At 46.2% G+C, this 22,016-nt stretch overlaps 2 long non-coding RNA genes and 1 other non-coding gene across 4 annotated transcripts; all 3 read left to right on the forward strand.

Moving 5' to 3' along the window:
- The first annotated feature begins 13,477 nt into the window (after positions 1–13,477).
- Positions 13,478–15,075, forward strand: LOC103650685 (uncharacterized). 2 transcript variants are annotated; one of them, XR_004857205.1, is made up of 5 exons: positions 13,478–13,646; positions 13,779–13,951; positions 14,026–14,412; positions 14,496–14,631; positions 14,763–15,075. It is a non-coding gene; the product is annotated as an uncharacterized lncRNA (long non-coding RNA). The 2 variants fall into 2 exon arrangements; XR_564318.1 differs by lacking the exons at positions 13,478–13,646; positions 14,763–15,075 and adding an exon at positions 13,659–13,700 and having other exon boundaries at positions 14,026–14,735.
- A 1,596-nt stretch (positions 15,076–16,671) lies between these two features.
- LOC100278541 (MIR172eHG) lies at positions 16,672–18,278 on the forward strand. Its single transcript, NR_158709.1, is given in 2 exon segments — positions 16,672–17,180; positions 17,449–18,278. It is a non-coding gene; the product is annotated as an MIR172eHG (long non-coding RNA).
- MIR172e (microRNA MIR172e) lies at positions 16,931–17,104 on the forward strand. The gene has a single exon (NR_121098.1). It is a non-coding gene; the product is annotated as a microRNA MIR172e (primary transcript).
- Positions 18,279–22,016: the final 3,738 nt, after the last annotated feature.

Genomic DNA, 22,016 nt, shown 5'->3' on the forward strand with positions numbered 1-22,016 from the left:
TATTTTTCAGAGAGAGAGAAATTAAAACCACAGCATCGATATTAGACATGTTTTCATTAAGTTCATACAATAAGTGTTACTCTCTTACACACATATATATTCTCTTTTGCTCCAAATTATAGGATATTTTACCTTTTATAGATTTGTAATTTTCTTATGGCCACGGATATATTTTATGCCTAGGTATATAGTTGTCAACGTCCTGAGAAATGCATCTCTAAGATACATTTTAGATTTGTAATGGTGTTAGCCCAAAATTTTTGAGGATATGTGTCCTGGCTCAGTGTGCTTTGTTGTGTTGCACCGACATGGCTTCACCAGCACACCCAGTTTGATAGGGCGGTGACCTCTCACATCGGCTTACAACAACACTAACCACGCATCGCATCACGAGCACCACAAAAGATCTTGCTCGATTTATCCCTCCACAACCTCAAGCAAGGCTAGTGCTAGATCGGGTTGATTATTCCCTTTCGACATTGCTCAAACAACTCCCTTGGCCAGTTGTTGGGACCGCCTGACATGTGGACCCAAACACTTAGGAACGGGCAAGGCTCAGGTGCACAACAAAAGAGTAGGTAGGGAACTGTACTGCCTTGTTATGTGTGTCCCATCTATGTAAAGAGGGGGTATTTATAGGCAACCGGACGAGGTAGGTGGTCCTAAGTATCATTATAACCCCGGTTACCTGCTACATTCCCGGATTATTCCTCGCAACAGGGTCATTACCATGCAGTAAGGTACAACGACCTAAACATACTCTAAAGTCTACCCCTTGAAGGGGCTTACAAGTGGGCCTGAGCAGCAACGTGGTGGAAGCCTAGGCCCCACAGAGGTCTCCCAGAGCCTTCTCCTATATTCCAGACCCTTGACAGCGTCGGGGCTTTGACTCCACTGTTTGAGGGACAAGTAGAGCCTTCGGGGCACGTGGCGAGGGTTACTGTGAGCCCCCTCTTCTCGCGCGGCCCTTCGCTCAGTCTTTCTTCAATGGCTGTGGTCGAGGATCCTGTCGCTGGTACGGGACAAAGTCCACCGTCGGTGCTATCCCTGCGCTCAGGCATGGTTAATCGTAGCCGGATAAGTCTGATCAAGGTCTGGTTCGGCGTTCGCTCCAATACTAGCCCCCCCCCCCCCCCGAGGGACCGGTTCAACTTTGTGAGCTGGTCCCAAAATCTGTTTTCGGGAGATGGTCAAACGATGTCCTCGATCATAGGTTAAAGTGGCCTCGGAGGGTGCCTTGTAATGTGACAGTTGGGATATGACCGTTGTGTTGTGTGAAGTTTTATTGTGTGACTGTTGGCTTCTCGAGGCATTTTTGCGAACTATAAATACTTGTGCGGGACATGCGAGGAAACTTTTCTCCTGTTTGCCTAGCGGTTTGTGCGTCCTTCAGTCGACGCCTCCACATACTCACTCATGCAAATCATGCCATTACCTCATTCATCGGCGACGACCTGGCCCAGGTGAAGCAAACTGACTGCCACCGTAGACGATACGTAACATCGTCATCTTCCTTATCGTTGTCCAGCGTTGTAGCGTCGTCGAACATGTCGTCGTTGGAGAAGACGGTTAGCGATCCGATGTCATTTGTAGAGTTGTTGCCAGGGCACACGTTGGGATTTGGGATGTCCTGGATTTCCTCAGGCCGTACGCACGAGATGCAATGGTTGGGGCATTTTGAGTTCGGCGTCGGGCGCTCTCTAGGAATCGGAGATATCCCGGAACCAGGGGCAAATTAGTGGTCTTCGAGACGTTCTTTAGTGTCGGCCTTTGACTGCCTGTTCACCACTTCGTTGTTGCAGCCTGGAGCGTCTCGAAGTCTAGCTCCACCAACTTACGTCGAATGCCATGGTGGCGTTGGCTAAATTTATTTGGGTGGAGGTCACTTACGGTGGTCAGCCGTTAGTGGAGCTGTTCACATAGGACTATTGTCTTCACTAGCAGAAATAGGTTGTCAATGGCAAGATTATGCAGTTTGGTACATACACATTCATGCCGAGGACCGGGAAGACTTCAGGCGAGGTCGTGGAGCATGTGTCATGCGCCAAGAACAAGTAGGGGAACTTGAAAGGGAAATAGGCTTACACCTTTTCCTAATTAATTTTGGTGGTTGAATTGCCCAACACAAATAATTGGACTAACTAGTTTGCTCTAGACTATAAGTTTTACAGGTGCCAAAGGTTCACAATAAACCAATAAAAAGACCAAGAAAGGGTTCAAACAAAGAGAGCAAAAGACAACCGAAGTGTGCCCTGGTCTGGCGCACTGGACTATCCGGTGCACCACCGGACAGTGTCCGGTGCACCAGGGAACCTAACTCCGAACTGCTCACCTTCGGGAATTCTGGAAATCACTCCGCTATAATTCACCGGACTGTCCGGTGTAACACCGGACTATCCGGTGTGCCAGCGGAGCAACGGCTACTTCACGCCAACGGTCGTCTGCAGAGGGCATTAAATGCGCTATAGTGCGCGCAGAAGTCAGGCACGCGCCAGAAGGCGCACCGGACAGTCTATAGGACCTGTCCGGTGCACCACCGGACTGTCCGGTGGCCCAGAAGATAGAAGCTCCAACGGTCGAACCCTAACGGTCGGGTGACGTGGCTGGCGCACCGGACAGTGTCCGATGGCGCATCGGACTGTCCGGTGCGCCATGCGACAGCAGCCTCCACCAAACGGCTAGTTTGGTGGTTGGGGCTATAAATACCCCCAACCACCCAACATTCATTGCATCCAAGTTTTCAGCCTTCACACCTCATACAAGAGCTATAGCATTCAATACAAGACACAAAGAGATCAAATCCTCTCCCAAGTCCAAAGACAATTCCAATCAAATAGTGAGAGAGAGATACTTGTGTTCATTTGAGCTCTTGCGCTTGGATTGCTTTTCTTCTTCCTTCTTTCTTGTGCTCAATTCACTTGTAATCAAAACAAGAGACACCAAGTTGTGGTGGTCCTTTGTAGTGGACTTAGTGTCCCATTTGATTGAAGAGAAAGGGTCACTCGGTCTAGGTGACCGTTTGAGAGAGGGAAAGGGTTGAAAGGGACCCGGTCTTTGTGACCACCTCAACGGGGAGTAGGTTTGCAAGAACCAAACCTCAGTAAAACAAATCACCGTGTCACACTCTTTATTTGATTGTGATTTGTTTTCGCCCTCTCTTTCGGACTCGTCTATATTTCTAACGCTAACCCCGGCTTGTAGTTGTGCTTAAAGTTTGTAAATTTCAGATTCGCCCTATTCACCCCCCTCTAGGTGACTTTCAGTTGGTATCAAAGCTCGGTACTTCATTAGAGCCTAATCGCTCGAAGTGATGTCGGGAGCATCCGCCAAGAGGGAGATCGGGACCGGCGACAAGTCCGCAAGCTCGGGGAGAACGCACTCAAGGGAGTCCGCCCACAAGCACAAGGAGGAATCCTCTTCCTCCATCAAGTCCCAACGGAAGGGTGACAAGAAGAAGAAAATGAAGAAGGTGGTCTACTACGAGACCGACTCTTCGTCACCCTCCACCTCTGGCTCGGAATCGGCATCCGTCACGTCTAAGCGCCATGAGCGCAAAAAGTATAGTAAGATGCCCCTTCGATATCCTCATATTTCAAAATGCACTCCATTACTTTCCGTCCCATTAGGCAAACCACCTATGCTTGAAGGTGAAGATTATTCTATGTGGAGTGATAAAATGAGGCATCATCTAACCTCACTCCACAAAAGCATAAATGATATTGTTGAGTATGGAGCGCAGGTACCAAAGAAGGAGACAAGGATTACGACTCGGAGGAAGTCGAACAAATCCAACACTTCAACTCCCAAGCCACTACTATACTCCTCGCCTCTCTAAGTCGAGAGGAGTATAATAAGGTACAAGGGTTGAAGAGCGCAAAGGAAATTTGGGACGTGCTCAAGACCGCGCACGAAGGAGACGAGGTGACCAAGATCACCAAGCGGGAGACGATCGAGGGGGAGCTCGGTCGCTTCATGCTTCACCAAGGGGAGGAGCCACAAGCGATGTACAACCGGCTTAAGACCTTGGTGAACCAAGTGCGCAACCTCGGGAGCACCAAATGGGATGACCATGAAATGGTCAAGGTTATTCTTAGATCACTCGTTTTCCTTAACCCTACGCAAGTTCAATTAATTCGTGGTGATCCTAGATACACACTAATGTCTCCCGAGGAAGTAATAGGAAAATTTGTGAGCTTTGAGTTGATGATCAAAGGCTCGAAGAAAATCATCGAGCAAGGTGCCTCCTCCACACCCGATGTGCAACCCGTGGCATTCAAGGCAACGGAGGAGAAGAAAGAAAACTCTACATCGAGTAGAGTCCCCATCGACGCCTCCAAGCTCGACAATGAGGAGATGGCGCTCATCATCAAGAGCTTTCACCAAATCCTCAAGCAAAGGAGGGGGGAGGATTACAAGCCCCGCTCCAAGAAAGTTTGCTACAAGTGTGGTAAGTCCGGTCATTTTGTTGCAAAATGTCCATTATCAAGTGATAGTGACAGGGGCGACGACAAGAAGAGAAAGAGAAGAGAAAAGAAGAGGCACTACAAGAAGAAGGGCGGCGATGCCCATGTTTGCCGGGAGTGGGACTCCAACGAGAGCTCCACCGACTCCTCCTCCGACGAGGACGCCGCAAACATCGCTGTCACCAAGGGCCTTCTCTTCCCCAACGTCGGCCACAAGTGCCCCATGGCAAAGGATGGCAAAAAGAAGAAGGTAAAATCAAGATCCTCCACTAAATATGCAACCTCTAGTGATGAGGATAATTCTAGTGATGAGGAGGATAACTTGCTCACTCTTTTTGCCAATCTTAACATGCAACAAAAAGAGAAATTGAATGAATTGATTAGTGCTATTCATGAGAAGGATGAACTCTTGGATAGCCAAGAGGACTTCGTCATTAAGGAAAACAAAAAGCATGTTAAGACTAAAAATGCTTATGCTCTAGAGGTAGAAAAATGTGAAAAATTAACTAGTGAGCTAAGCACTTGCCATGACACTATCTCAAACCTTAGAAATGAACATGCTAGATTAATTGCTAAGGTTGAGAGTTCAAACGTTTGTGATGATTCAATTACCAATCTTAGAGCAGATAATGCTAGTTTAATTGCTAAGATTGATAAGTTAAATGCCTCTCTTCCTAGCCTTAAGATTGAGAATGAAAAATTGATTACTAAGGCTAAAGAATTAGATATTTGCAATGTTTCCATTTCTAATCTTAGAGATGAAAATATTATTTTACATGCTAAGATTGTTGAGTTAAAAACTTGCAAACCCTCTACATCTACCGTTGAGCATGTTATTATTTGCACTAGATGTAGAGATACTAACGTTGATGTTATTCATGATCACATGGCTATGATTAAACAACAAAATGATCATATAGCAAAATTAGATGCTAAAATTGCCGAGCATGAGTTAGAAAATGAAAATTTTAAATTTGCTCGTAGTATGCTCTATAGTGGGAGACGGCCTGGCATTAAGGATGGCATTGGCTTCGAATAGGGAGGCAATATCAAACTCAATGCCCCTCCTAAAAGATTATCTAACTTTGTTAAGGGCAAGGCTCCCATGCCTCAGGATAACGAGGGTTACATTTTGTACCCTGCCGGTTATCCCGAGCACAAAATTAGGAGAATTCACTCTAGGAAGTCTCACTCTGGTTCTAATCATGCTTTTATGTATAAGAGTGAGGCATCTAGTTCTAAGCAATCAACCCGTGCTAAATTGCCTAAGAAGACAACTCCTATTGCATCAAATGAACTTAATATTTCATTTAAGACTTTTGATGCATATTATGTGCTTACTAACAAATCAGGCAAAGTAGTTGCCAAATATGTTGGGGGCAAACACAAGGGGTCAAAGACTTGTGTTTGGGTACCCAAGGTGCTTGTTTCTAATGTGAAAGGACCCAAGACCGTTTGGGTACCTAAGAACAAGACCTAAAATTGTTTTGTAGGTTTATGCATCCAGGGGCTCAAGTTGGATCATCGATAGCGGGTGCACAAACCACATGACAGGGGAGAAGAAGATGTTCTCCTCCTATGAGAAAAACCAAGATCCCCAAAGAGCGATCACATTCGGGGATGGGAATCAAGGTTTGGTCAAAGGATTGGGTAAAATTGCTATATCTCCTGACCATTCTATTTTCAATGTTTTTCTTGTAGATTCTTTAGATTACAATTTGCTTTCTGTTTCTCAATTATGCAAAATGGGCTATAACTGTCTTTTTACGGATATAGGTGTTACTGTCTTTAGAAGAAGTGATGATTCAGTAGAATTTAAGGGAGTGTTAGAGGGTCAGCTATACTTGGTAGATTTTGATAGAGCTGAACTCGACACTTGCTTAATTGCTAAGACTAACATGGGTTGGCTCTAGCACCGCCAACTAGCTCATGTTGGGATGAAGAATCTTCATAAGCTTCTAAAGGGAGAGCACATTTTGGGACTAACCAATGTTCATTTTGAGAAAGACAGGGTTTGTAGCGCATGTCAAGCAGGGAAGCAAGTTGGCGTTCATCATCCACACAAGAACATCATGACGACCGACAGGCCGCTTGAGCTACTTCACATGGATCTATTCGGCCCGATAGCTTACATAAGCATCGACGGGAGTAAGTACTGTCTTGTAATTGTGGATGATTATTCTCGCTTCACTTGGGTGTTCTTTTTGCAGGAAAAATCACAAACCCAAGAGACTCTAAAAGGATTCTTGAGACGGGCTCAAAATGAGTTCGGCTTAAGGATCAAGAAGATAAGAAGCGACAACGGGACGAAGTTCAAGAACTCTCAAATAGAAGGCTTCCTTGAGGAGGAGGGCATCAAGCATGAGTTCTCTTCTCCCTACACACCACAACAAAATGGTGTAGTGGAGAGGAAGAATAGATCTCTATTGGACATGGCAAGGACCATGCTTGATGAGTACAAGACTTCGGATCGGTTTTGGGCCGAGGCGTTTAACACCGCTTGCTACGCCATCAACCGGTTATATCTACATCGAATCCTCAAGAAGACATCGTATGAACTCCTCACTGGTAAAAAGCCCAATGTTTCATATTTTAGAGTCTTTGGTAGCAAATGCTTTATACTTGTTAAAAGAGGTAGAAAATCTAAATTTGCTCCTAAGGCTGTAGAAGGCTTTTTACTAGGATATGATTCAAACACAAGGGCATATAGAGTCTTTAACAAGTCCTCTGGACTAGTTGAAGTTTCTTGTGACATTGTGTTTGATGAGGTAACGGCTCTCAAGTAGAGCAAGTTGATCTTGATGAGCTAGATGATGAAGAGGCTCCGTGCGTCACGATAAGGAACATGTCCATTGGGGATGTGTGCCCTAAGGAATCTGAAGGGCCTCCACAAGCATAAGATCAACCATATTCCTCAACGCAAGCATCTCCACCAACTCAAGATGAGGATCAAGCTCAAGATGATGATGATCAAGAGGATCCACCTCAAGAAGAGGACAATGATCAAGGGGGAGATGCTAATGATCAAGACAAGGAAGATGATGAGGATCCAAGACCGCCACACCCAAGAGTCCACCAAGCAATCCAACGAGATCACCCCGTCAACACCATCCTCGGCGACATTCATAAGGGGGTAACCACTAGATCTCGTGTTGCACATTTTTGTGAACATTACTCTTTTGTTTCCTCTATTGAGCCACATAGGGTAGAGGAAGCACTTCAAGATTCGGATTGGGTGATGGCGATGCAAGAGGAGCTCAACAACTTCACAAGGAATGAGGTATGGCATTTAGTTCCACGTCCTAACCAAAATGTTGTAGGAACCAAGTGGGTCTTCCGCAACAAGCAAGATGAGCATAGTGTGGTGACAAGGAACAAAGCCTGACTTATGGCCAAGGGATATTCACAAGTCGAAGGTTTGGATTTCGGTGAAACCTATGCACCCGTAGCTAGGCTTGAATCAATTCGTATATTACTTGCCTATGCTACTTACCATGGCTTTAAGCTTTATCAAATGGACGTGAAAAGTGCCTTCCTCAATAGACCAATCAAGGAAGAGGTCTATGTTGAGCAACCTCCCAGCTTTGAAGATAGTGAGTACCCTAACCATGTTTATAAACTCTCTAAGGCGCTTTATGGGCTCAAGCAAGCCCCAAGTGCATGGTATGAATGCCTAAGAGATTTTCTTATCACTAATGGCTTCAAAGTCGAAAAAGCCGATCCTACTCTCTTTACTAAAACACTTGCAAATGATTTGTTTGTATGCCAAATGTATGTTGATGATATCATATTTGGGTCTACTAACGAATCTACATGTGAAGAGTTTAGTAGGATCATGACTAAAAAATTCGAGATGTCTATGATGGGGGAGTTAAAATATTTCTTAGGATTTCAAGTAAAGCAATTCCAAGAGGGCACCTTCATTAGCCAAACGAAGTACACTCAAGACATACTCACCAAGTTTGGGATGAAGGATGCCAAGCCCATCAAGACACCCATGGGAACTAAAATGGGCATCTCGACCTCGACACGGGAGGTAAATCCATAGATCAAAAGGTATACCGATCGATGATAGGTTCTTTACTCTATTTATGTGCTTCACGACCGGATATTATGCTTTCCGTATGCATGTGTGCAAGATTCCAAGCCGATCCTAAGGAAGTTCACCTTAGGGCTGTAAAACGAATCTTGAGATATTTAGTTTATACTCCTAAGTTTGACCTTTGGTACCCCAGGGGATCCTCATTTGATTTAATTGGTTATTCCGATGCTGATTGGGCAGGGTGTAAAATAAATAGAAAGAGCACATCAGGGACTTGCCAGTTCTTGGGAAGATCTATGTTGTCTTGGGCTTCAAAGAAGCAAAATTCTGTCGCTCTTTCTACCACCGAAGCTGAGTATATTGCCGCAGGACATTGTTGCGCGCAATTGCTTTGGATGAGGCAAACCCTTAGGGACTATGGTTACAAATTAACCAAAGTTCCTCTTCTATGTGATAATGAGAGTGCAATCCGCATGGCGGATAATCCCGTTGAGCATAGCCGCACTAAACACATAGCCATTCGGTATCACTTTTTAAGGGATCACCAACAAAAGGGGGATATCGAGATTGCATATGTTAACACCAAAGAACAATTAGCCGATATCTTTACCAAGCCATTAGATGAGCAAACATTTACCAAACTTAGGCATGAGCTAAATATTCTTGATTCTAGGAATTTTGATTGATTTTTTGCACACATAGCTCATTTATATACCTTTGATCATATCTCTTTCTTTGCTATTACTAATGTGGTTTTCAAGTGTATTTCAAGCTAAGTCATAGATTGAAAGGAAAATGGAGTCTTCGGCGAAGACAAGGCTTCCACTCCACTCCATCGATTATTCATTCGTCGCCGTCACTCCACAACACACTCTCCAATTTGGTATAATCTTCACTCATATGTTATTTACCATAAGGGGAGAAAGTAGCTAAAAGGGCTCTAATGACTCCGTTTTTGGCGATTCATGCCAAAGGGGGTGAGAGTATTAGCCCAAAGCAAAAGGACCGCACCACACCGCACCACCACCAATTTCAAAATTTTTAGTCTTTCAATTTGTTTTTAAAGTAGTATTTTCAAATTGGTATCTTGTTATTGTTATAATTTTAAATTGGTATACCCTCTTCAAAATTAATATCTAAAACCCTCTTGAACACTAAGAGGAGGACTTCATTAAGGGGGAGTTTTGTTTAGTCAAAGGAAAAGCATTTGAAACAGGGGGAGAAAATTTCAAATCTTGAAGGTGCTTCTCAAAATCTTATTCATTTACCTTTGACTATTTTGCAAAAGACTTTGAAAAGAATTTCCAAAACATTTGCAAAACAAAACATGTGGTGCAAGTGTGGTCCAAAATTTTAAATTAGAAGAAAGCCATCCATGCATATCTAGTAGAAATAATTATTGGTTTCATTCCAAGCAACCTTTGCACTTACATTATGTAAACTAGTTCAATTCTGCACTTTTATATTTGCTTTGGTTTGTGTTGGCATCAATCACCAAAAAGGGGGAGATTGAAAGGGAAATAGGCTTACACCTTTTCCTAATTAATTTTGGTGGTTGAATTGCCCAACACAAATAATTGGACTAACTAGTTTGCTCTAGGCTATAAGTTTTACAGGTGCCAAAGGTTCACAATAAACCAATAAAAAGACCAAGAAAGGGTTCAAACAAAGAGAGCAAAAGACAACCGAAGTGTGCCCTGGTCTGGCGCACCGGACTGTCCGGTGCACCACCGGACAGTGTTCGGTGCACCAGGGAACCCAACTCCGAACTGCTCACCTTCAGGAATTCTAGAAGCCACTCCGCTATAATTCACCGGACTATCCGGTGTGCCAGCAGAGCAACGGCTACTTCGCGCCAATGGTCGTCTACAGAGGGCATTAAATGCGCTATAGTGCGCGCAGAAGTCAGGCACGCGCTAGAAGGCGCACCGAACAGTCTACAGAACCTGTCCGGTGCACCACCGGACTGTCCGGTGGCCCAGAAGACAGAAGCTCCAACGGTCGAAACCTAATGGTCGGGTGACGTGGCTGGCGCACCGGACAGTGTCCGGTGGCGCACCAGACTGTCCGGTGCGCCATGCGACAGCAGCCTCCACCAAACGGCTATTTTGGTGGTTGGGGCTATAAATACCCCCAACCACCCAACATTCATTGCATCCAAGTTTTCAGCCTTCACACCTCATACAAGAGCTATAGCATTCAATACAAGACACAAACAAGAGATCAAATCCTCTCCCAAGTCCAAAGACAATTCCAATCAAATAGTGACTAGTGAGAGAGAGATACTTGTGTTCATTTGAGCTCTTGCGCTTGGATTGCTTTTCTTCTTCCTTCTTTCTTGTGCTCAATTCACTTGTAATCAAAACAAGAGACACCAAGTTGTGGTGGTCCTTGTAGTGGACTTAGTGTCCCATTTGATTGAAGAGAAAGGCTCACTCAGTCTAGGTGCCCGTTTGAGAGAGGGAAAGGGTTGAAAGAGACCCGGTCTTTGTGACCACCTCAACGGGGAGTAGGTTTGCAAGAACCAAACCTCGGTAAAACAAATCACCGTGTCACACTCTTTATTTGATTGTGATTTGTTTTCGCCCTCTCTTTCGCACTCGTCTATATTTCTAACGCTAACCCCGGCTTGTAGTTGTGCTTAAAGTTTGTAAATTTCAGATTCGCCCTATTCACCCCCCTCTAGGCGACTTTCAGAATTGGTGGGACTTGTGGTTCTATGTGCAGTTGGAGAGTACCGAAGGGGTTCCCCAGCTGCCACCGACTATTTAATCTTGCATGGTTATGTTGCCTTCCTCCAGATTAAAGTGGAGAAGGAGGATGCTGATGAGGCCGCCCTTCACCACGCGTCAAAGCTGAGCAGCAGGCATGGTCGAAGAGTTTATTGGTTGCGGGGTGTGGACGTTGGTGCACGGTTGGGGAGTGGACGAGGTGAAGTTGCGGTCGATGACGTTCTTGAAAAATCGGCTGGTGTTGAGTCCTCCCTTCTCTATTGAGCTACGGGTGCGGGACACTGAGGTGATCAAGGTTGTTGGCAAGTACTCGTCGCAAGACAAAGGCCCTTCGCGCTGGTGCGGTGAGAGGGTCAAGGTCTGGAGCAACGAAGGCTACAGGCACCGTCGCCTAGCATGGCTAGCCAGGATGAGGCGACAAAGATGGCAGAAGTCGGCGCGGTTAGTGGGGCGGTTCTCAACTTGTCTGTTGAGGACTACCCGCTCGAAGGTGTCAGCGAGTTCGATGCTCATACTAGGCAGGTGGTGGTGGGTAAGTGTTGTTATTCATATCTTTTGTTGTAAGTGCTTGTTTTGAGTTTTTGTTCTTTTTATTGACGAACACTAATGCAGGCGCGGTTTCTAGCTAGTTACGACCCAAGAAGAATGAGGTGGGGGTTGTGGTTGATCCGTGGACGCGTTTCTGCGACGTGGTCGATAGTGGTGGGGAGGTTGGTGAGGCGTCTGCCTCTAGTGATGTTGCGGTGGCTGTCGCAAAACTTTTGCCTGACACAACTGATGCTGAGCAGTTGCGCTATGTAAGTTATATATATATATATATTTCTAATGAAGTCTGCTTATGACATGTTGGTGTCTTCGCTAGCTAGGTGGCATCTGGTTCCTATGCCTCCCTTGTCACATGCGAGGGCATTGTCCACGCCTTGTCTCGTGAAGGCTATCGACACTTCGAAAGCTTTGTGCAGAGTAATCAGGACTTTGATCGAGGAGTTTTTCAAGTCGATGACTTATCTTTGAAGCAGCTTGTTGGTGTGCTATTTGACTGGATGTGGGGTTCTCATGGCCGCTTTATGGTCAGGGAGAGGGTTGGACAGGCCATGGAGCATGTAGCATTGTTTCCTACTTGATTGGGATTGTATTTCGTGTGTCTATACTCTAATGTGCTGAATTTTTGTGAAAGGCACGGAGGGATGAGGAGATCGAGGACTTGGAAGGCTCGTTCGTTACTCTGCAAATTGCTGGAGTTGGGGTGGGTGCGAAGGAGGAGTCCTCGCTGGCTAGGGCTGATGATGTCGTGTATAGTGCTGCAGAGACTTCACATCGAGCGGTTGACGATGAACAACGCGATGCACATGTATAAAAGGGGTGATAATACTTTTCTGAGGGGCTTGATTTGTGGTACGCATTAACACATGGTTTGGTACCTGCACAGGTTCTGTTGACTGAGCCTATGCAGGGGGATTTTGATTCCTCAGGCAATGGAAGGGATATTCTTGATGTTGTCGCATGTGTTACGTCACTATCTTATCAGATTATGTCGTTTTCCAATGATGGTGATGATTTTTTATTTTTAATCGTCGAGTGGCGAAGGGGGTTCGAAGTTCTTTGAGGGTATGGCCGATGAGTCCTCTGAGGAGGACTTAGAATCTTTTTTGATATGTTGGATGTTGCCTCCACGGTTGATGCTAAGACAGGCGAGGAGCCTTCGAGTGGGGCTTCACCTGCTAAGTCCAAAATGAGAAGGACACGAGTTGGAATTCCGAAGAGAAGAGTGCCCAGCTCTGAAGTATCTGCTTGTGATCGTGGTGGTGGTTGTAGGCGAAGGCGCTTGGGTTTGCAAGGGCCTACTTCAAGGATTTCGCTTAGTTAGGTACTGGGGATGGTCCCTTTAGCGAGGGTGAGTTTGTCGAATTAACCATGGACCCTCGTCATGCTATCTTGACGGGGGAGTTAAGTGGAATTCGTGACTTTTGCCGCGATGAGGAGTCTGAGCTTAGGTTGCTCTTTGAGGGCGAGGGGCTTGAACTGTTGCTGAATAATTATAGGGAACATGGACTCATTCCGAAGTATTAGCTCCCTATCCTATTCCTTTGACCACTACGTTGTCGCTCCCAATGTAGGAGATCGGGACGACATGCTATTGAACAACAAGGCAAAGCGGGTGAAGCAAGAGCATTGGATAAGTCTTTATCACACTATATTGTTTAATATGTCACATTTGTTACAAATTCTTGAAATAATGTATGGATACATTGTCTTTGTATGCAGGATTTCTTTATATGCGAAGCTGGATATGAGGGTAGAGCGGATGTGGTGGCTACCGTGAGCTGTAAGAAGCTCATCGTGGACAAGCAATACGACGCGAGCATCCAGGCCATCATAACTTTCCACGCCTTCGTCCTTGGAGAGAAGGTAAGCAAGAAGGATGCTAGAACCATATCGTTGACTCGGGACCAGTACTTCTAGGTAAATACAAAACATTAATATTAATATTACATATGCTTAATTTTATCTTTTGATATGTCGTGTACTTGATTTTTGTAGATGATTCCTTATTAGTGTGTTGCACATCCTAAGTGCTGGGTTAGATGATGCAAAGGTGGTGCTCCAACGAATGGGATGAGGCGCACAATGCTAACCGAAAACGACGTTTGATGATGCAAGGTCCCTCCCACCAACAAGGCAACCGCAGTCTCAACAAATACTCAGAAGCATGGGTACACGCTCTCTTTTATTTAGTCTAACTTTCAATTAGGCATGATTTTTAACCATCTCGTTGGTTTTCTCATAGTCGGCGTCACATGGTGACCAGCCTTGCTCCATCTTCTCGGTGTATGGTATGGCCCACTAGGGCAAGGCGACGTCCGACGTCACCTACAACTCAGAGGACGAGCCCGAGGCGTATAGAACCTCGTCGTCCACCGCTGCCTCAGTGAGTATACCGCCATGGTAAAGGAGGTCCATGGGCCAGATTACGATTCAAGGACCGAGGACATTGATGGAGATGTCCTCATGAGGGTCGGAGGAGGCAAGAGGCATGGATGGTACTGGATTGCCGCGGGCAATCGACTCGTCCTCCACTCTCACTTTGTCTCTAGTGCGATCAAGGAGCACGAGCACGAACCCATCCATAGGACCTCGGCAAGACAACTCACATCATCACATACATGAACTCCAAGTTATTCCTTACCTATTGGCCATTCATTGATTATTATATATCTTTTCTTTGCATTATTGTAACATTAGGACGAAATATTACAGACTCAGCAAGAAGAAGAGAGGAGGCAACATGAGTAGTTGGAGGCGAGGATGATGGCCGAGCAGACGACTCACTTGGCCTATCAACAGAGGATGGCGGAGATGTTTCAGTACATGTAGAGCCTTGGCGGCGGATTAGGTTTTGCTCCACCACCTCAGTTGTTCCCTCCATCTGACCCTACTTAGTTCTCTACTCCTGTGAGGACCAATTTTAGTCATGTATGATATATATTCATCTGGTCTCACATATGCATTCTCTTCTGTATGCAGAATCAATCGACGGCATCAAACAACCCTCATGGTTCGTCCAGTCCTTCGTCGAACCAGTCCAACCGCCCACCTCGCTGATCTTCCGTCACTTAGTGGTGAATTGTGAAAACTATGTTTGTGAAACTTGTGATACTTATGTTTGTGAGTGTTGGTAATACCTATGTTTATGAAACTTGTTGATGTTGGTAATACTTGGTCTGAACTTAGTGATGTTTGTGAAAAACTTGTGAGATTTGTGGTCTTTGTGAGATATGTGGTCTTTATGATGTATATGATGATTCTGTGAACTCTATGATGTATATGTGATGATATACGTTTTATTTGTTTGGATATAATAATGAAAACAAATAAAAATGAGGTCTCTAGTCATTTTGCCGAGTGTTACACTCGGCAAAGAGTGCCTTTGCCGAGTGCAGTTACCATAGCACTTGACAAAGAAGGCACACCTGGGAACCGGTAAATTAAAGCTTCTTTGCCGAGTGTTATGGCCATAACATTCGGCAAAGTCTTTGTCTTTGTCGAGTGCCAGCCAGCGCACTCGACACAAAAACTGGCAATGGGGTCCATTGGAGTTCCTTTGCCGAGTGCTAGGAAGGCAAGCACCTGGCAAACCCTTTGCCGAGTGCCGGTCCAGCAGACACTCGATAAAGGATCTCTTTTTACCGAGTGCCAGTGAACACACTCGACAAAGTCTCCATCACCGTCACTTGACGCCGTCATGACGATTTTTCTTTGTCGAGTGCCCGATATAAACACGGTATTAATAATCTCATCAAAAGCGTAGACATGTTTTAAAAAAAACTAAAATAAAAAACGGACATACACACGGATATATATATATATATATATATATATATATATATATATATATATATATATATATATATATATATATATATATATATATATATATATATATATATATATATATAGAGAGAGAGAGAGAGAGAGAGAGAGAGAGAGGATGCATGCTTGTAAAGAACGGAAGAGATATAGTAGCAGGGCAAGAAAGGGGCACGGTGGTGGTGGCCGTGCTAGCTGGGGGCGCATTCAAGCAAGGGCATGTAGTACGTACGTACTTGTTGGTTGCACACATTGATGGGAGTTTGTTTAGTTTCCTTTTCCTCGCAGGGAAAGGGAAAGGGAAGCTGGCTGGCCTGCAACGGCTGCAACTGCAAAGGTGGTTGCTTGCATTGCTCATCCTGCTCCGTCCTCACGATCGATCGGCATGCATGCATGGCCCATGCATGGGAATGGGAACGGCAACTGCAACCGCAAGCACACATCTGCATCTGCATGCATGCCTAGCTTCCTTTCCTTCTGGGCTAGCTAAGTTAAGCTAGCTCCTGCAACCGCAAGCGACGACGGCGATGGCTAACCGCTAGCTAGGTCTCGATCGATCACACCACCTCGCTCTACAACTACGACGTTCGTTACACTTGAGACGCCGCAGCAGTACGCGCGCTAGCCGCCGGTGCTGGTGATGTGTGTTTCGTTGTCTGGTACGTTATCTAATATAAAACCTGAAGAATCAAAATTATTTAATAATAATATTGACTGATGAAGCATTCATGGATATATGCATGCATGCAGTAAAAAACAAAGAAAGCTGCTGGGTAGCCGGCCCCACAAGTAAGTACGTAGCACGTACTCGTGTCAAGTTTGCGCAGCTGATGCCTGATGAGGGCACCACACCTAAGCTAGCTGCTAGCTAGCTTCTTCCTTAGCTGCGTACCTTTCTGACTCTCAGGCTTTGTGTACTGATCTTATATTTATAAATATATATGCGCCAAGGGCAAGCGACCCCAGTAGTCGTCCTCCTCCTCGCTCCCAGCCCAGCTAGCTAGCTGCTGCATATGCCTTCTAGCTAGCTAGCTTTCATCCCCGGCCCCCTTTCGATCCATCCATCCTGTGTTCCAAGTTCATCATTCACTCGTCACTAATAGCTTTCTATCTGATCGATTCATCATCATCCGGGCATGCATGAGCATCATCGTCTCCAGATCGTTGGGCTCTCGCAGCTACCTACATTCAACATTCAAGCTCGCTCTACATATGCATGCAAATCTGCAACACTCGCTCTTGGCAGGGATACATTCACGCCGAGAGAGAGAGAGAGAGAGAGAGAGAGAGAGAGAGAGAGAGAGAGATGTGTGTGCTGTAGTCATCAGCCAGCCGGTGATTTCTGGAGTGGCATCATCAAGATTCACACACTGCATGCCAACATAATGCGCGTGTTCATGCATCCATCGCCGCCGCTGCATCATGCATCATATATAATATATATATATGTGTATGTGTGGGAATCTTGATGATGCTGCATTGGATATCAAGGGCTATATATATATATGGATCAAGCATATATATATATATATCAGATCACCAGTCATATCGAGTTCTTCCTTCCAGGCTTGCTAGGTAATTTATAACTTAAACCTTGTTGCTGAACTAACTAATTTTACTTAGCTAGCTAGCTACTACTATACTTCATTGTTAGTAGTAGCTAGCAAGAAGGAAAGTAGGCATCCCGGCCGGTTCGTACCTTCTTTTTTTTTGCACAGCAGGATCTGACCTTCTGTATAAAATGCATTTTTGCCTTGAGTTTTTTTGTTTTTCCACAGTAGGAGGTAGCTGATTCTGATCTGCTGTATAAAAATGCATTTTTTTCCTTTTCATTTCATGGCAGAAGGCAATATATAATAAGAAAAGACTGAAAGGAAAAGGCACCACTGCCATGATGGATCGCATCAGTGCATCTGTTTTGTTCTTCTAAACGATTCAGGTCATCAGGTGAGCTAGGTTGGCTAATAAGTATATAGATTAATTTCTATTTTGCACATGATTTATATGGTTTTGACTAAATAGTTATTTAGCTTACCAAGATGTCGCCACCATGCTCAGCTCAGCTCAGCACAGCAGGATTTGTATCGCTCGTATGTGTGGCTGGGCTGCCAGAGCGTGTTCGGCCCAATCTAAATCCGGATTGGCATAGCAGGCCAAACTGGGCCAGCCATGGATGACCCCGACCCATAATTGTATGTTTGGGCCTGGTTTGGATCATCGGTCAAACTGACCCAGCGGGCTGCTTGCTTCAACTCCGATCTCCACTCTCCTCTCCTCTCCTCTCCTCTATACAGAGATTAGAGAGAAGAGATCTAGGAAGGCAGACACTGCAACTAGCTAGCAGGTCCGGCAGGCCGCACGCCATGGACGCCTCCGCCGGCAGCGTGCTCTGCAGCAGGAGCTACTCGGCCAGCGTGAGCAGAGCCTCGTCTTCCCAGCAAGCAGAATCGTCGTCGCGGCTGTGCGTGGAGGAGCACCGGGCGGAATGGTGATTCATCTGCATGTACTACGAGCAGCATTTGTTCGATTTTTCCGCTGTGTTCGTACCGAGAATATCCAGTCACTTGTGGGTCCGAGAGAGCATTTCGTTTGTGAGTTTTAGTGTTTACAAGGATTAAGTGAAAACTTCACAAGTAAGTCGTAACTATTTTCTGCAAATAAGTTTTATTGTCTTACATTCACCCTCCTCTAGACGTATGTTTCGGTCCTTCATCGTCGCCTCCGTCATGTTGTGATGGTCCTAAAAGCACATATATATTGTATCTACTAGGTGTGTGACCGTGCGTTGCCACAGAAGTTAAAAATTAGTATACAAATCTAGATACAGAACAATATACAAAATCTTTGTGATAAAATATCACTGTAACACTAATATTATATTGACGATATAAATATATAATATTATTATAAATATACCGACTCAAATAGAATGAACTGACGTCGAACAAACATTATAATCAAGAAAATCTTATTGATCTCGGTCAAAATACTGAACCAAGTAGTAGCAAGAGGCTAAGAACTTAGGAAAATGATTTTCTAAGGAATCTTCAGACTCCTAGGTAGCTTCTTCTTCTGTGTGTGTTGGTTCCATTGTACTTTGTAAAACTTGAGAGTCCTTTTTCGAGTAACTCGGTCTTTCTAATCCAAAACTTGGATGGGATATTCCGAATAGGTTAAGTCTGGTTCCAAATTAACATCAGACACATCCATAGTTTGATCAGGGATCCGAAGACACTTCTTCAATTGGGATACGTGGAACACATTATGTACAGCAGACAGTGATTCTAGCAACTGAAGTATGTACGCAACCTGCCCACATCGTTCAAGAATAGGGAACGGGCCAATGTATCGGGGTGCTAACTTTCCTTTAACCCCGAATCGACTAATACCCTTTATCGGTGATACTTTCAAGTACACATGAGGTTGGACGGACGGTCTCTTATGCATTGACTGTAAAGTATGCCTACGCGAAGGCCGCTGATTGTATAGTGGATGGCAATTTTGTCATCAATCAGGGCAGTTGCGACTTCAGGAGGAGGAACTTTTTATAATAGTCATGAAGGCTTTCCTTTTCTTGTTGTATGCAGAGGGACAATTCTGCCAATGTGGTTGTTTCAGGTCTATAGCCTTGGAAGTTGAGTAGGAACTTATGTAAAGGGTCTTCCAAGAATCCATTGATAGAGGGGATAATCTTGAATACCATGTGAGGGTGGTGCCTTCAAGGGCAATGATGAATGACTTGTCCATAGTGGTGTCGTCTCCCCTATGGATGAAACGGTGACTTGGTAGCTCATAATGTACTGTGTTGGGTTTGTGCAGTCTTTGTATTTTGGATAAGTGCTCGCTCTATAATTTTGTGGCCACAGAGAGGCCTACAACTATGGTGACAGGGGCTTCGTTTGTCAGGATAGTTCAATCCTTGGAAGGCAACTTATGCGATGGCTGGCCTATGGAAATGATAAATGTTTTGATTGGCGGCTCCAGCAGGCTGTTGGTGGGGGAGGTCTTCGCGTTGCATCTCAGCAATTTCTTGCTCCAGTGCTCTGGCTTTTTCTTCCTCATCCATGATCTGTTGCCTCACTCTGACCTGCATGTTGGTACTCTTCCTTTTGCCATGAGTACCTCACTTTGCTTCTGAAGGTGATTATTTTTTATGCGAAGGGCACATAGTTTGAGTTGATCTTTAGCTGAGATGCCCAAGTCTTCACCTTCTTGTATGATGTATGCGGCCCTGCGGGACAAAGCCCGATGGGTCGTCGTCGCGAGGGTGGTCTTCTAAACTGCATGTATGAATGTTGTCTTCGGGAGTAGGTGGGTCTTTGGTTTGAGTATGCTTGTTGTTGATGGTCGCCGCTTCGTTGTTCTTGGCTACGGCAGGAAGGGTGTCGTTAGCGAGGGTAGCTTTGCCTTTCTTTTTGACGAGGGCTACCTTTGTAGTGTAGTCCAGGGAGGTGTTGGCTCTGGTGGTTACTTTTTTCGGTGCCATTGTGAGTTAACGATGGGCACCAAATGTTGGGACCGACTGACATGTGGACAGGTGGGCGCGAACACTCGACGAATGAAAGAGCTTAGGTGCACAACAAGATAGTAGGTAGGGAACTGCAATGTCTAGTTATGTGTGTCCTATCTATGTATAGAGCGTGGGTATTTATAGGTAACTAGGCAGACAGGTGGGTCCTAAGTACCTTTATACACCGATTACCTGCTACATTCCTAGAATATTCCCCTCAACGGGTCATTACAGTGTACTAAAGTACAGTAACCCAAACATACTCTAGAATCTGCCCCACGAAGGGGCTTACAAGTGGGCCCGGACGATGGTGGGACTAGGCCTGTGTCCCACGATAGTTTGGCGTGGCCTTTGCTTGCGAGTCGCACCCTTGACTTTGTTGTGGCTTGGACTTCACTGTCGAGGGAGGGGTTGAGATTTCGGAACGCATGGGGGAGCTGCAGCAAGCCCCCCTCTTCTAGTGTGGCCCTTCGCTTTTTCGTCTCCAAAGGCCCTAGTCGAGGACCTTGACACTGGTACGGGTTGAAGTACCCCTTCGCTATGTAACCTGCGCTAAAACATGTTCAATTGGAGCCAGATTAGTCTAATTGAGGTCGTGTTCGTCCTTCGCTCCAAAAGTATTATTTTTATTAAATCTGTAAGGATTTGTGATTTTATTATTAAAAACCCCATAAAACTTCTGAAAATATGCTGGTGATCTTTTGGTTCGTTTTTAACTCTTTCTGGATTTTTAAAAGCTAACTCACAAGTGGACCTTACTATATACGTGTCAGGGACCATAATTAGGGGTACCCTCAAGACTCCTAATCTCAGCTGGTAACCCCCATCAGCACAAAGCTGCAAAGGCCTGATGGGTGCGATTAAGTCAAGGATCGGTCCACACAAGGGACACGATCTCGCCTCGCCCGAGCCCAGCCTCGGGCAAGGGCGACCGACCCCGGAGGATTCACGTCACGCCCGAGGGCCCCCTCAAGCAACAGACACACCTTCGGCTCGCCCGAGGCCCAGTCTTCACCAAGAAGCAACCTTGGCCAAGTCGCCGCGCCGACCGACCGTATCGCAGGAGCATTTAATGCAAAGGTGGCCTGACACCTTTATCCTGACGCGCGCCCTTCAGTCAACAGAGCCGAAGTGACCGCACTCACTTCGCCGCTCCTCTGACCGGCCTGACAAAAGGACAGCGCCGCCTGCGCCGCTTCGACTGCTGCGCCACTCGGCAGAGTGCGGCTGACAGCAGCCAAGTCCGGCCTCGAGCGCCATAGGAAGCTCCGCCTAGCCCGACCCCAGGGCTCGGACTCGGGCTCAGCCCCGGAAGACGACGAACTCTGCATCGCCCGACCCCAGGGCTCAGACTCGGGCTCAGCCTCGGAAGACGACGAACTCCGCTTCGCCCGACCCCAGGGCTCGGACTCGGGCTCAGCCCCGGAAGACGACGAACTCCGCATCGCCCGACCCCAGGGCTCGGACTCGGGATCAGCCCCGGAAGACGATGAACTCCGCTTCGCCCGACCCCAGGGCTCGGACTCAGCCCTGGCCTCAACCGACGGTCTCCGCCTCGCCCGACCCAGGGGCTCGGACTCGACCTCGGCCTTGGAAGACAGACTCGACCTCGACCTCGGAGGAGCCTCCACCTCGCCCAACCCAGGGCTCGGACCGACCACGTCACAGGAGGCGCCATCGTTACCCTACCCCAAGCTAACTCAGGCTACGAGTAACAAGATCGGCGTCCCATCTGGCTCGCCCCGGTAAACAAGTAATGATGGCGCCCCGCATGCTCTATGACGACGGCGGCTCTCAGCCCCCTTACGGAAGCAAGGGGACGTCAGCAAGGACTCGACAGCCCCGATAGCTGTCCTTCCGCCAGGCTCCAGCACTCCTCCGACGGCCACGACACCACACGA

Source organism: Zea mays, chromosome 3 (assembly GCF_902167145.1).
Source record: "Zea mays cultivar B73 chromosome 3, Zm-B73-REFERENCE-NAM-5.0, whole genome shotgun sequence".
In the NCBI taxonomy this organism is placed as follows: Eukaryota; Viridiplantae; Streptophyta; class Magnoliopsida; order Poales; family Poaceae; genus Zea; species Zea mays.